The sequence below is a fragment of the Aulostomus chinensis genome, chromosome 24, assembly GCF_037954235.1.
Source record: "Aulostomus chinensis isolate RoL2024-O1b breed Wild chromosome 24, RoL_Achi_v1.0, whole genome shotgun sequence".
Lineage (NCBI taxonomy): Eukaryota > Metazoa > Chordata > Actinopteri > Syngnathiformes > Aulostomidae > Aulostomus > Aulostomus chinensis.
Window position 1 is genome coordinate 12,958,247 of NC_141343.1, and position 14,420 is coordinate 12,972,666.

Sequence of the window (14,420 nt, forward strand, 5' to 3'; positions counted from 1 at the left end):
CCCGTTAGCATGCTTCTGAGCCCCTTTCCTACCGCAGCCTTCACATGGCATGAATGTCACGCAGACGGTGGCTGGAATTGAAAGGTTTATCCTGTAGACAGTGGGAAGACGGGCAGTATAAAATATGAGTCAAGAGTGAATAGTTTAGAGGAGGGAAGCAGTTCAGTGGAAGCTCTAGTACACAAGTAGGCCCGAGTCATAGAGGTTACAGACTCAATAATAGAGGTGCCAAAGTGGGGTGTACACTCCAGATCACTCTGTACCTTTTTGATGGTCAAGAGGTGTAATTCTGACCTTTTAAAGATAAATATTGCCTTTTACTGGGACTAAATGTGCCTTTGAGGCAATATGCTTGAAAAGTCCACCTGTAAGTAGGGAACTTTCCTTGCCTTTTACCTCCATTTTTGAGTTTGTACATTGTAACACAGTTGTAATTTCCCACATTTCTGGCAAAATTTTAAATGGAATTTGTGGCTCTGGAAATATGTTACGACTGTGTGTAATGTGACAAGAGTTGCAATCGACCAGTTTGACAGTCCACAACTTTGTTTTAAAAGTTGTTGACCTACCAAACAAAATATACATGCTTGTCACATCCACCCTAACCCTATGCCATTTTGAGTAATTACACTTCTACCAGAAGGACTCAGGAATCAATGTTAGATAAAAACTTCACTTCTGAATTGGATATATGTTGGCACGGTGGTGCAGTGGTCAGCACTGTGGCCTCTCAGCAAGAAGGTTCCGGGTTCGAGCCCCGGCTCGAGCACAGGATCTTTCTGTGTGCAGTCTCCATGTTCTCCCTGTTCCTGTGTGGGTTCTCTCTGGTACTCCAGCTTCCTCCCACAGTCCAAAGACATCAAGAGGGGACCAGGTTAATCCAGACTCTAAATTGACCGTAGGTGTGACTGTGAGTGTGAATGGTTGTCTGTCTTTATGTGTTGGCCCTGTGATGGACTGGTGAACCGTCCAGGGTGAACGCCGCCTCACGCCTGAAGGCTGCTGGGATAGGCTCCACCCCCCATGACCCTTAACAGGATAAGCGGAAGAAAATAGATGGATGGATGGATGGATATTTGTTTGCAGAAGAGTGACAGTCTTTGTCATAGGCCCCATCCCTGAGCCTGGTCTGAGCCCAAGCTCGATCCAGCCACTGGACAGAGGCAAAGCGTAGAGCTGTTTGCTGCAGAATGCAGGAAGGGCAACAAGTCCAGCGTATCAGAAAGGGACCACAAAGCGTAGGAAGGGGCTTCTGAATTGTCTTACTGAAACAGCAGAGAGCTGAGACAATAATAAAGACAGATGGAATATGCTACATACATGGTGGCTATTAGAGGTGATGAATTGGTGGGCGGTTAAGTCTTCCCATCCTCTACGCTGGTGTATCGATGACGTTCTGCACTTATACATCCGAATGCTTTGTGGAAACGGGGGGAATCGTTTGAGAGTTGGAGCAATTAAACTTACTTGAAATGAACATAAAACCGAAGAGAGCTCAAACTAGAGGAGGAGATGGTCTGTGTTGACTCGATGTGGAAGAAATTGGCACATCAGGCTACGCCAAAGACTACAGCAGAAGTTATCGTATCGATACAACAGCGTGTGTGGCACTGTCTTGACAGACATCCAAAGTGACAAAAGAAAAGTGAATATTGAGTTTAAATCTGCTGACGCCGTGTGATTGTTTTTATATCCGCTCATCATACAATCTTGAAATGTCTGTGATTCGCCTCTGAGCAGGAGAAATACATGTCAGTGCTCCGCTTTCATTTCCTGGCTAAGTTCATAGTCCTTTTAGCAAATTGTGTATCATTACACAAACACTGAGATATTATCAACGTTTTTATTCTGTATCATTACTTTATGCTACTCTCTTTGGAAAAATGCTTTAATAAAATGTATTATCAGTATCTGTGCGGCATGGCTCAGTGATAGAGTGGCCGTCTGGCGGTCCTCCTTTCCCCGGTGACCATGTCAAAGTGTCCTTGAGCAAGATACCGAACCCCTAATTGCTCCTACAGCCCTACGATGGTGAACCCCACCTCTCACCCAATATCAGCTGGGACAGGCTCCACCCCCCCCCCCCAACCTGTGACCCTTAGGCGGTATAGAAAATAGATGAATGGATGGATGATCGGTATCATTTTGATGTCGGGAAATCTCTTGAAATGAAGGCAGATTCATGGGTTTGTCAACCTGTAATCGTCCCTCATGGCCACAGCTGTTCAGCAATGCTAAACTCGCTTTAACTCCAATATTAAGTTTGTTCAGCTTTCATGGTGATAGAAATTAAAGGAAAGGTCACAGCCTTTGAAAAATAACTGGCTTCATAGACCTTCATCCACTGCTGCACTGCGCAAAGGATCAAACCTTGGAGCATCAAGCAGACGGTTCTGTACAAAACGATGCTAAATCCTCTGGACGATGTCCAGATATCCCCCATGTGTACGGCTGGCACCGGCCGCAAGCAAACACGACTCCAAACACATGACAATGGAGTCGGGCAAAGCTGAGTTTCTATTCGCTTCCAGGATTCAAGAGAGGACCTAAACAACTCCACTTTTGGCACCAGGCGATAAAGGAGCTCCAGGCTTGTTGTAAAAGATTAATTGAATAAAAAGTCAATGGGCGGGAGCACAGCAGCATGTGGGAGATTGTGGATTATAAGGTTAGAAAAATGTTACTGAGCAAGCTCGGCACATTGACCAGCCCCAATAGTTAAGGCCAGTTTGGACTCACCTTCAAAGACTTGGCTTCCTAATGATGACACTCGGCCGGTTTATGGTTGGTTTGGGTTTTTTTTTTAGCTCTTCAAGCTAACAACAAGCTCTTTGTTGTTTATCTGCTTCCATCTCTTTGTAACTGACTCACTTTCTCCTAAACTTTAAAGTCCTATAAAGTCATGTGAACAAGCCTTTATGTGTCTCTAATAGAAGCAGAAAATACTCTCTCTCTCTCTCTCTCTCTCTCTCTCTCTCTCCCCCCCCCATTTTTGGGGTATACCAGTGGGTTGTTTGTCACCCTGAGAGAGAGCAAAATTCTCCTCATGGCCTTGGAACTAAAGTAAAAGTTTCTTTTGATTGCCAAAGGTAAAATACCCTGCAAATCTAATAATGTATCGGCCCAACTTGAAATCTGCAGCCCAACCTTGAATCACAATTCTAATGCCGATATTTTTGTATATCATAAACAGTAGAATTCAACTGCATTGATCCAGTCCCTTACACAAACACAAGAAACTAACCACAAACAGTGAATTGTTCAATCCATCAATCTATGGACCCTGCTTGAAGTTGTAGCACCGTCATGTCTCACCAGGGGGGGCTATGGACCCCGCTTGAAGTTGTAGCACCGTCATGTCTCACCAGGGGGGGCTATGGACCCCACTTGAAGTTGTAAGTAAAACAGGTCAAAAAGGCAAAGTATCCAGGCATGGCTGTCATTGCTAGGTTATTTAGAAATGCTTTCATCATGCAAAAAAGTTAGCGAACATTAGAAAATGTTTGAGGTTAAACCTGACTGACCTCTTGTGCTCCATCTGAAGTACCACAACACACCACTAGGGGACTACATGCTCGTCTACCCGCAATTAAAAGTATTCCCGTTCATGTGTTTTTCTTTCAGTCATAACTACAATATGCCGTGTTGTTTGTGACATGACATTTCTCTACAAAGACGGACGCAGCCCTTGAAGTGGTGGTAAAAACATGTGGGTGGCAAAAACAAAGAAAAAAACAACTTTCAAACATCCAAACTAAATGTTTTGGAAACGTTGAGAATATGCACAAACTTTGCAAGCATTTGTGATGAATGAAGTCATTCACAACTGACCAGAATTCCCGATAATACTGACAAATATCAAGAAATCTCCCAAAGTTTTAATCAGCTGTTGAAAGTGATGGGTGCTATTATCCATCTAGTCCAACTTTTCTAACTCGGCTTTCAAGCTCCACAAGGTTAATTAGGAAACGAGGGTGAATTTAGAGGGAGGGAGAGAGACATTACTTTTCGAGGGGAATCCAAAAAGGTCAGCCGTTTTCTTCTGGTCTGTATGTTCTAATGAAGACAATATCCCGCTGTTACAGAGAGACGTTGGGAAGAGTGAAGACTATCATTATCAAGCACCCTCGGGTATGAAATCCTTTTTTTTTTTTCTTCTTCCCTTTCTTTTTTTTTCCCTTCCCAAATATCAAGTAGAAATAGCTGGAATTGGAGCTGTTGGGCTCAGATTTGAAGTCTACAGACTTTAGGTGCAGATAAGGTTCTGGTCGCTGATTATTCACGCTCCTGCGGGTAATGAATACGTTCGCGCAATGACACCGAACAATAAAATTGAAGTGAAATCATTGACAAAGACTGCATGAAACACCTGTTTGTCCTTTTACCTCAACATACTGGTGCAGCTCCCTCACAATCCCAACCCTGCGTGGTGAAACGAAAGCCCTTGCTGTTCCAGAATTTGTCAGCGGCAGAACTTTCTGAACCGGTTTTCACATTTATCTTTACAGCAGCTGCCCGAATGTGTTGACGGAAGACAATATCACACATTCCTCCTCTGCACTCTGGTTTGTCTGGTATGAATGACGCATTTGAACACGACTATTTTAAACCAAATAAGCTTCGCAGTAACAGCTGGTTTAGAGTAAGTGTTGATTGATATGCTCCACACCGTGAAATTCATATGTTGCTCTCACAAGAAAGCAGCGGTTGCGTGGTGGAATTTAAGGCGGCAGCAAAATTCTCAAGGCTGATTTTTTTTTTTTTTTTTTTGCTGTTGTTTTTTTTTTGAATGAGAAAACCACAGACACAACAAGAGATTTTTAACACTTAAAAATGCGCACGCGAGGCGAATAAACCACTCTCCTGTACTGGTTTAGCGAGGAATAAACTGGGAGTCAGATTGTTGGCGAGAATTTGTGGCAACATTTTGCTCAGAATGCGGGAAAGATATGGATGAAGTCATGGATGAAAAGATGGCGTGTTTTGTCATTGGTCATGAATCTGCCTCGCGCTCGTTGCTGCTACAAGCTAAAGCCCTGTGAACAGAGTATGCCTGACCAAGCCAGTGACGCTGGCCTTTCTACTGGCTGCCATTAATTTTCGAGCCACTTTTAGGCAAACTGCAGCGGTCATAAATGAAGGGAGCAAACATTCGATGTGTCTCACCACTCACATGAGAAGTTGGCTCTAGTTGGACAAGTTTTAACTGTTCTAAACCACTAGCAGGTATTGGACCTTCCCGGGACGAAGGTAGTTTGCCGAGACTCAGGAAGACGCTGGTGGTGGAAAGAGCTGCTCAGTCACAAATGTTGAAGATAAACTTCATCAAGGCTTGTTTCTCACGTACCGCGAGCCAGCCTTTTGACGGAATCCAGTGGGATTTTTGTGTGTTGGGGAGTTTTGCCTTTTACACCAACTTTTCCCGATGTGATTTCTGGTCAGTATCCCTTCCTTGTTCCTTTTGATTTCAAGCCCTTTTCCAATATTTTACGGTTAGAAAAAAAGAAGAGATTTATACAGGGTACATTCAAATCAGGAATGCCAATCTGAATGTACCCTGGAGGGGTGAAGTAGACCTCACATCATCCCCACCTTCCTGGAGCGTACACCCAGCATAAGGCAACATAGAAATTACTGTACACTTAAGGTTCAGTTTAAAGGATAGCTTTATTTACTTGGCAAGAGACATTCGTTTATTTCCATATTATCATCTTATTAAATCTAATTGCAAAGCCAGCATACTGTTTATCCTCTATTTGGCTAATAGGAGAGAAATGAAGACTAATTATGTATAGCTTCTCTCATCACACACACAAATGAGGTGTTACATTCAGATTATGGTATAATCTTGTACCCTATGTTCTTTTTTCCCCTCTGTGCTTTTGACAAAATGCAACTAAGCAGAAATGGAATCAAAACAACACACACACACACACACACACACACACACACACACACACACACACACACACCACCACTAGGGCTATCACCACTTGACGTTAAGCTAGCACATAGCAAACCTCCCTGACATACATCTGACACACAGTATGCTTAGTATTAAAAATTGCACACCTCTGCACCTTTGCACGGAAGGAGACCCAGCCTCGAACACGGTCTCTCTCACACACACACACACACAAACACACACGCACACACACACACACACACACACACACACTGCAACCTTTTGATGTGGTGAAACCAAGAGGCAGCTGCTAATTAAAATTTTGAAAGGATAATGTTGCAGTGAATGTATGTCTGTTAGACTCACAAAAGTCAACTAATTAAAATTTGAAATGGATCCTCGTGCCCCTCTTTTCGCGTTGCCTCATCCTCACCGAGAAATGAAGGAGATCGAAAAATTAAAGCAATAACACACAAGCGGCGCCATATTTCAAAGTCGATGAGTTGAAGTGGCGAGCGGTATCTTCCTCGCCCGCGGTGCAAGAGTTCAGTGTACGCTGATCAAGGCGGAGGGGTGCTCACAGGGGGCCCGCAGTCTTGTAAAACAGGTGACTCTTCACATTTCCCCCCAGAAACTCACAGTATCAGAAATACTGTCAGGCTCATTTCACTCAACCCATATTTTTGCTTCTCTGCTCCCTTTTTTTGAAGAGCCTCAGTGATTGGCAAACACTTGCATGGCCTCAAGGAGAGTTCTGACACATTCTATTCAAGCTTATCACTGTAACATTTAAAATTTACAATTGGCTGCTTTTTAAGTTTCAAGTCAAGATGTGCCCACTGAAGTGCAACAATATTGGAGTTCACGACTTCCTTCAGCACTGTAACTTGGAAATTGAAATTACAATTTAGCCTCCTTCTGTTTGAAGATACCCCAGTTATGTACTCAGTCACTCTAAATGCCACTCTTTTCATGTTCAACTTATTGTCAAATTGTGTCCATTCACTGCTTTTAAGAGATTTTGTACTGCATTTTTAATACTTCCTATCAAGTGAAAGGTCGTGTGTGTGGTGCTTTGTTTCAGTTTTTTTGTTGTTTTCATTTTCTCTCAAGGCCCTGAAAACTCTATTTTAACCAGGAATTTATGGGTGTGGGGAATAATTTCATCTAGTGACCGTTCATTCCAGGTGGGAACAACTTACATCTTGTTGCCACAAGCTAATCAAAGCCTGGGCATGAAATAAATCCTGTGACCAGGAATCAGTCTACCTTTGGGAACAAAACTCATCTAATAACCACCAATAATCAAAGCGTGGGAACAAGTTACACCTCATGGCCACAAATCAATCAAACAACAGCGACAACTTAGTCTTTCACATCAAAATAACTATTTCGTCCTTGGCCAATCCGGGACCCCGAACTTTACAGTATCGTAAAAATTCCTGCACAAATACCTCAAAGTGTTTTCGTGATATTGGATTGGATGTTGTGCCGTGTTTACGTTGCATGTCGTTGATGATCATGTTGGCATGTCCGCCTCATGGCTGGGCGCTCCCTCAGATGAACTACCAGGGTAGGGGGGGGAGTAGGCTATTTTGGCCTTGGAATGTTGTTAGTCATTAGTCATATTAGTTGTTATCAGATTGTATTTTGTACTATTTAATTGTATTTCATATTTTGTGGTTACCCGCACTTGTCCAGGGACTGCAGATGGAAATTAGCTATTTAGTTATATTCTGGCGCCATGCATCTTCCCTCATTTTTTTAATGAGATTAATGGTCTTGTACATGGTCCCTGAATAAATAAACTTAACTTACATTTTTATTACTCTCCGCTTTTTCCCTCTTTGTGAGACTAACAAGGGATCATTTTATGTTGGCTGTTTTAGGGTAAATGTTTGTGGAACTGTGATTTCTGGCCCTACCGAGAGTGCAGCTATACGATAATAATAAGATGTCAAATGTAGGTAATAATATGCACATGGCACCCGAATCGATTCTCTCAACCGCAGTCATGACCTCAAACTAAAAAGTGATGACTGCATTTCTCCACTCAGCCTGCCCATTCTTTCTCCTCCCAGCTGCTTCTTTATGTACTCGTAGACGTTGCGCCGAGTGGAAAGCTGATGCTGCTCCTCATATTTACAAATCCGATTCATTGAATCAATATTGAACACTGCGGGCGCCGCTAAGAGCCCCCATTTACCATAAACATCTCATTTCCTCCGGATCTGAACGGTTGGAATTGGTGTTCCGTGCCCATGAGCTTGTCACTAGCTTTGCAGTTCAAGCTCATCCTCGGCACCTAATTCCTCGGCTCTGTCAATGGGCCATTCAGAAGTATTTATGCGGCTGCAGCAGGTGTCATTTAGTCTCAGCAGTTTTTGCTCAGATGATGCAAATATTGTGAGATTGCTTGAGTGCAGATGGGTGATGGGAAGAATAGTGAAATTTGATCTTGAACTGGGTTGTGCTTAGAGGACAGAGATGCCGGGAGGGTTTTTTTTTGCCCCTGCTCTCCCGCTCCCTTTCCCCCCAACCGGTCAAAGCAGAAGGCCGTCCCCATTGAGCCTGGGTCTGCTCCACGTTCCTGCCTGCTAAAAGGAAGGTTTTCATCACCGCTGTTGCAGGATGTGCTTGCTGATGGAGAATTGTTGGGTGTAGATTCATTGAAGGAGTGAGGTACTGGACCTGCTCTACCTGTAAAGTGTCATGAGATAACTTTTGTTGTGATTTGGCGCAATACAAATGAACTGACTTGACTTTTTGTAGATTTTTTAAGTATCACTAGATGAGCAATGGCTCACATGGAAGTACATCTGCACAAACACGACTATGGTTTCATATTGGAAGTTTCTATTTCAGATGAAAAAAGGAAACCCTACACAAGAGATGTAGTATTTCTGTGTTACTGATATATTTTGGATTACTTAGAATGATGTGCATCCACTCTGTCAGGAAAAAAGTCATCTTAGAAAAGAAGGAATTTAAACTAGAATTACTGCCTCTCGTTGCCAAGCAGTCCGTTACAGTTTACATCCACTCTTGTCCAGACTTGTCAAGGTGTTCCTGAGGTATCACCTTCGTGTGAGGTGACCTTCAGCTGGACATTTGTGCCAAATGTGAAGCCCTACATGCGAAGTGGCAGTGACCTTGGCCTCTGGCTGCCAAAATCTTATCAGTTTATGCTCGCGTCCCAGTGGACAATTCTGCCAAATGTGGAGAAGTATCCTCAGGGTGCTACTGAGATATTGTGGTCATTTAAGGTTTTATGACCTTAATCTTTGAAAACCCTCCATGGGCCCACGCAGACGTGGTGCCAAATTTGAAGACATTTCCTCAAGTGTTGCTGAGGCATTGCGTTCACACGAGGGGTCAGTGACCTTAACTTTTGACGACCAAAGACTTTTCAGTTTGTCCTCTTCAACCAGACATTTGTGCCAAATTTGCATGGCACTCCAGAGATATCGCGTTCATGTAAGGTCGGGGTAAACGTGACCTTTGAAGATCACAATCTTGTCAGGTCATTCTTGAGCCCACGTAGACGCTTGTGCCAAATAGGAAGCAATCCCTTAAAGGCGTTCCAGAGAGATGGCGCTAAAGGCAATCAGACTGACGAACATAACGACAACTCCAACCTACAGGAGGCTGCAAAAAATACGTATGGCAATACATAAGACTAAGAAATGTAACATAAAAGTTAATAAATCAGATGTTGCTGTTAAAAAGCAAATCTAGAATCACATGACATAATGAGCTGGGACTTTATAATGAGCCCTTTTTTTGCGACACAGCGATCCATGACTGTTTGTCACTGACATAACAAATATGTCTCCTTAGTCATCAGTCAACTTAATCCTTCGCCCGAGGCAGTCAGCCAATGCACTCTCTTGCATGAACTCTTTGTGTCCTTTATGATGTAATAGCTGCGAAATTGCATGCCAATTCAAATTGTTTCCTTTTTCTACTCGGTCCACACTTTTTAGTTTAGCGCTATTAAATACATTGTAAAAGGAAACAAGGTGGCAGCACGAGTGTTGAAATGCTGGCAGATTTCCTTGCAGTTTTTTTTTTAATCTCATGGCACTGTATCAGGGAGAAGACTTAAAGCCTAATCAACATAGATGAGGGATTAGAATTTTAATTGCTCCACACTGCTTCCTTTAGTCTCCTCCAGCAGACAACCCATCCAAAAAAACACAGTAAAAAGCCTTGAGTGGCCAGTTCAGTCGCTGCAGGTCACACTCCCAGTAATTAATGGGGACCAGTAACTCGACCCTGCAGGCAGAGCGCGTAGAAACTTCAGATTACAGACACATTGATTTCTCTGAGGACACACAAGTCCAGCCACATGGGCCTCGGGGTTGCTGTTGCCATAGCTACGGCAGCGTTTGCAAGAGATGTCTTTAATTGCTTGATTAGTCTTTAAAAGGGCAGTGATGTAGCATTATGAACACATGACTTGCCTGCCAAGAACACCAGTGGTATTCGTCATCAAGCAATATCAGTATAATCTCTGACTTGAGGTCGTTGGCAGGCTACCAATTTGCTTGTCATGTATGTTTGTCACGTCATGCATGTAGGGATGTTCAGTGAACCCATTTTCTGCAAGAATGTGGGATTTGTGTGTGGAATGTATGCATGTATGTTGAGGGAGTGAGACGTCGTGTATGTCAGGGGGGTGATGTTCCATCCATCACTGGCTGGCTTGTTAGTCGCCTGATTCCTCTGCCAACATTGAAATTGATGGATACTTCAGTCTAGCTCACAGATTCTTTCGTATTCTTAAGTATAAAGTTATTGTATAGGGAAATGATTTGCGTCGTGATCAAGTCATGTTAGCATTATGCTACATAAGAAGGCAATTTTGGGATCAGCTGTGTCTTACGACATAAAAAAGAAAAAAAAATTTCACTGTCACTGTCTCAGGGTTTCCAGTACTTGTATGGGAATTAGAGTACCAATCTCAAGTCCGCATACGGTTGTTAGGTTTCCTACACGCACATGCTCAACTAAGCTGGAGGTAGCACAGCTATTGGAACTGGTTACTAGGGATGGGCGTCGCTAGGATTTTTATGGATCCAATTCTGATTTCGGCTCTGCTTATCGATTCCAGTTCCTAGTGGTTCATTTATTCCAACCCCCCCCCCCCCCAAAAAAAAGGTGAAACATAGGAAGCCAAGTGTATATTTAACAAAAGACACTTATTGTAAACTACAAAATAAATGTTTTTTTAAGTGTTAAGCGCAACATTTTTTGCAACTTAATTTCCCACGTGTGCCATTTTCACTGCTCTCGCCAGAGAAAGAAAGCCACACCTTTGACCGCTTTTCCCGGTCCATCTCTCGTTGCTAGCAGGCTACCTGCTCCTAGCTCCTGCTAGCTCCTCTGTCTGCTGTGTTGACAACGTGCTGCCAGCAGCGTCGCATGACGTGGACACGAAACAAATGGGTCCTGCTGACAGCTGTCTAAACTCTGTAGGCAGCCGTTATAAATGAGTGCATCTAGGAACTGATAAGCAGAACCAAAATTATAATTTTTTTAAGGGTACATGGTAATCACTAAATTTAATTCGGTTCCTAATTTGAACCAAATTTCGGTACTCGACTGTAATGCTGTCTGCCAATGACGATTACACTACCTGGGCTCTCAGAAGAGAGAAAGGGAAACTACAGGAGGACTGTATAATCCTACTCATTGTATTGCCAGGGCTGGCTATGCTAACACTTTAGCTTGGTTATCCATCCATCCATCCATTTTCTACAATGAGTATCCACGAAGGGTCATGGGGGGTGGGCGGCTGGAGCCTATCCCAACTGACATTGGGCAAGAGGCGGTGTTCACCCTGGACAGCTCGCCAGTCCATCACAGGGCCATCAGGAGCAATTAGGGGTTCAGTTTCTTGCTCAAGGATACTTGGACATGTTCACCAGGGGAAGTGAGAATCGAACCAGCGACCCTTCGGTTGCTGTACAGCTACTCTACCTCCAAGCCTCTTTGCCCCCACATTAGCGCGTTTACCTCCTGGGATCTTGCTGATTTCTGGCTGCTCTGTCGTAACATGAAATTCAAAAGAGCGCAAGTATTTTGCATGAATAACAAACGGGAAGCTTCTTGCCTCAAGGTCGCGTCCATCATGTTCTTCTTCATGGATCGGCTCAGGCTGAGCAGAGGTGGTGCACAGAGCACCTAAAGGCTGATTAAAGCTGGATGATGTCCATCCATGGTGATGTTCTCCTTTTTAAAAAGGACTTTTAACCATTAAGAGCCCATTGAAACCACAGAATACTGTAAAGGGTTTTTGATGGTGGAAATGACCGTTTCACTGTTCAGTTTGCTAGGTTTGGAAGAATCAAAGGTGAATGTGTTATGGAAGCTCACACAATTCCAATGTATCATGATATTTTTGCATTTTTTTACAGTAAATGTCAGCACATCCAGAGTTGGAGTTCAAGAGTGCCACAGGGATGCTGTACTTTTGTCGGCCAACCCAAATGTCGGCGTTGTCTCCTCAACAAAAGTGAGTAGAATTTTCATTTTGGGTCACTGATGATCATCTCAGTGGCTAACATAAGTCTCTGAACACCGTTTCCAGAATTTTTGAAGCGTAAAGGCATTTGCTGAAAGTACAAATGTAACGTTATGCTTTGAACGAACTATGCATGACTTCAACGTCACCACACTTCTTAGTGACGATGTTTCGTGTCCCTTACAACCCTTGTAGCCTTTTAGCCACTTGATAGCACCCGAAGTCTTTTTTTTAACACATCACTAGCTTAATGGTGTATTTTATGCCATAGGAAAAATCATAACAACTTAAGCCAGTATGAACCACAGACCATTTTGTCAGACTTTTATCTGCAGTCCAACTGACTTTGACACAAGGGAGCTGGACGTACAACAATGCTAACTCACTTCTTGCTGCACTTTTTCCACACGCAGTAGAGAGAGCGAAAATATTGTGGTCTGTTCTTCCGTGTGGGTCCTCCACTCCAACTCCACCTTCCTCCACCACCCCTTTACATTGAGAACAGTGACAACAAGTCCGGGGGGGGGGGGTAAGGGGTCTTTTCAGCTCACTGAATGCAGTCCCACTGAGCTTTTGGCGGCAGAGACGCTGTAAACCTGAAGTGGTGGTAGCCCTACTGTAAATCATAATGCCTCACAGTGCTCTCTTGCCTCCCACCATCGTGTCGGCCCTGCTCGCTCTGCTACCCATGTGTCAGAACGGCTCATGTCCCCGGCATGCAACATCTCTCCCCTGGCTGCTGCCTCTTCCTTTGAGCTTCACATAGCTGTCTGTTTCGCTTCCTCTAACGCCCCTCATCGCCTTCTCCCCTCTCTCACTTTGTCTTTAGCTATCAACCTCTCTCCCTCCTTCCCTCCTCCTGCCCCCCTCACCTCCACCTCCTAGTGATTTTCTGCCTGCTGAATATGCAGGGCAGAGTGACACGCTTTTGTAATAATGTCTCATCATGCTGCTGCTACTGTCTGTCCAGACTTAGAATGAGAGCAAAGAGCAGCAAGAGTCGAAGGTTTTATACTCTCTGGAATGATCTAATGCTTTTTTTTTCTTTTCTTTTTCTTTTTTTGGGAGGTTGAAAATTTTCACTTTGCAAACTGTTTTACACAATTATGAATTAGTCAAATCTTTGTGAATTCACCTATCGGACCCCAAAAATTCATCTCTTTTCACGTGATGTACCAAGGACATTGCATAGCCACAGTCATGAGTTCCTGTCTGCGACCCTCTCCCAGGAGATGACAACATGTTCCACACTGTCCTCTTTTGGACGATTCGAAAACTGCAAGTTGAACACCGGAGCCTGAGAGAGAGTAGAGGGACAGGAGCACCAGATAGACAAACAGTAGATATTTATTGCTCTATTTGCCTTCCCGAGAACCTGCGAGCAGATAAACTGCAGTGCAATGTCAGCATCTCTATTTGACTTTGACTATCAACATCAAATCAATTTTTTAGAATGCTGTTTTCTCTCCTGTGCTTGCACACACACACACACACACACGCACACAAGATATAAAAAGAATTGTTTGTGTATGTCTGCAGTCAGCACTAAACAGATGAGGGTTTGTATCCTGGATTTCAACGCCGCCTCTTCTTCTGTTACCATAACAGCTTGTACCTCAATATTAATGCTCAGCTGTCTTCTCCTGGTTCCACGTGTTCACGTTGGTCCGGAATGTTACGACCTAAGGATTTGTCAAGTCTGGGCTCGGGAGCGCTGGTAGTGTCTGCTCCGTGTTGAGTGAATGGGAGTGATACTCTGTGTCAGTCTTGATCATTGCAAAGGCTTCCTATCTGGGCGAGTCGCTACCTCGCACTGAAGAAGCCGCGAGCGCTCTGCCTTGGCAGCATGATAAATGGCTCTGCTGGGAATAAAAAGTCACATCTGAGTCAATACAGCCAAGAACAGCAATCTGCCCTTCCACTATGCACTGCAGCTACATGGTATTCAGGTTAGGAGGGTCACGGTACACCAAGACTGACCATCAC

At 43.8% G+C, this 14,420-nt stretch overlaps 1 long non-coding RNA gene across 2 annotated transcripts in view; it reads left to right on the top strand.

The window, feature by feature from the left end:
- The window catches only part of LOC147238765 (uncharacterized), a 303,515-nt gene that overhangs the window by 113,991 nt on the left and 175,104 nt on the right, over positions 1-14,420 (top strand). For both annotated transcript variants that reach the window (XR_015111870.1, XR_015111871.1), the window contains exon 2: positions 12,328-12,425. This is a non-coding gene — a long non-coding RNA (uncharacterized LOC147238765). The remainder of the gene's footprint in view (positions 1-12,327; positions 12,426-14,420) is intronic.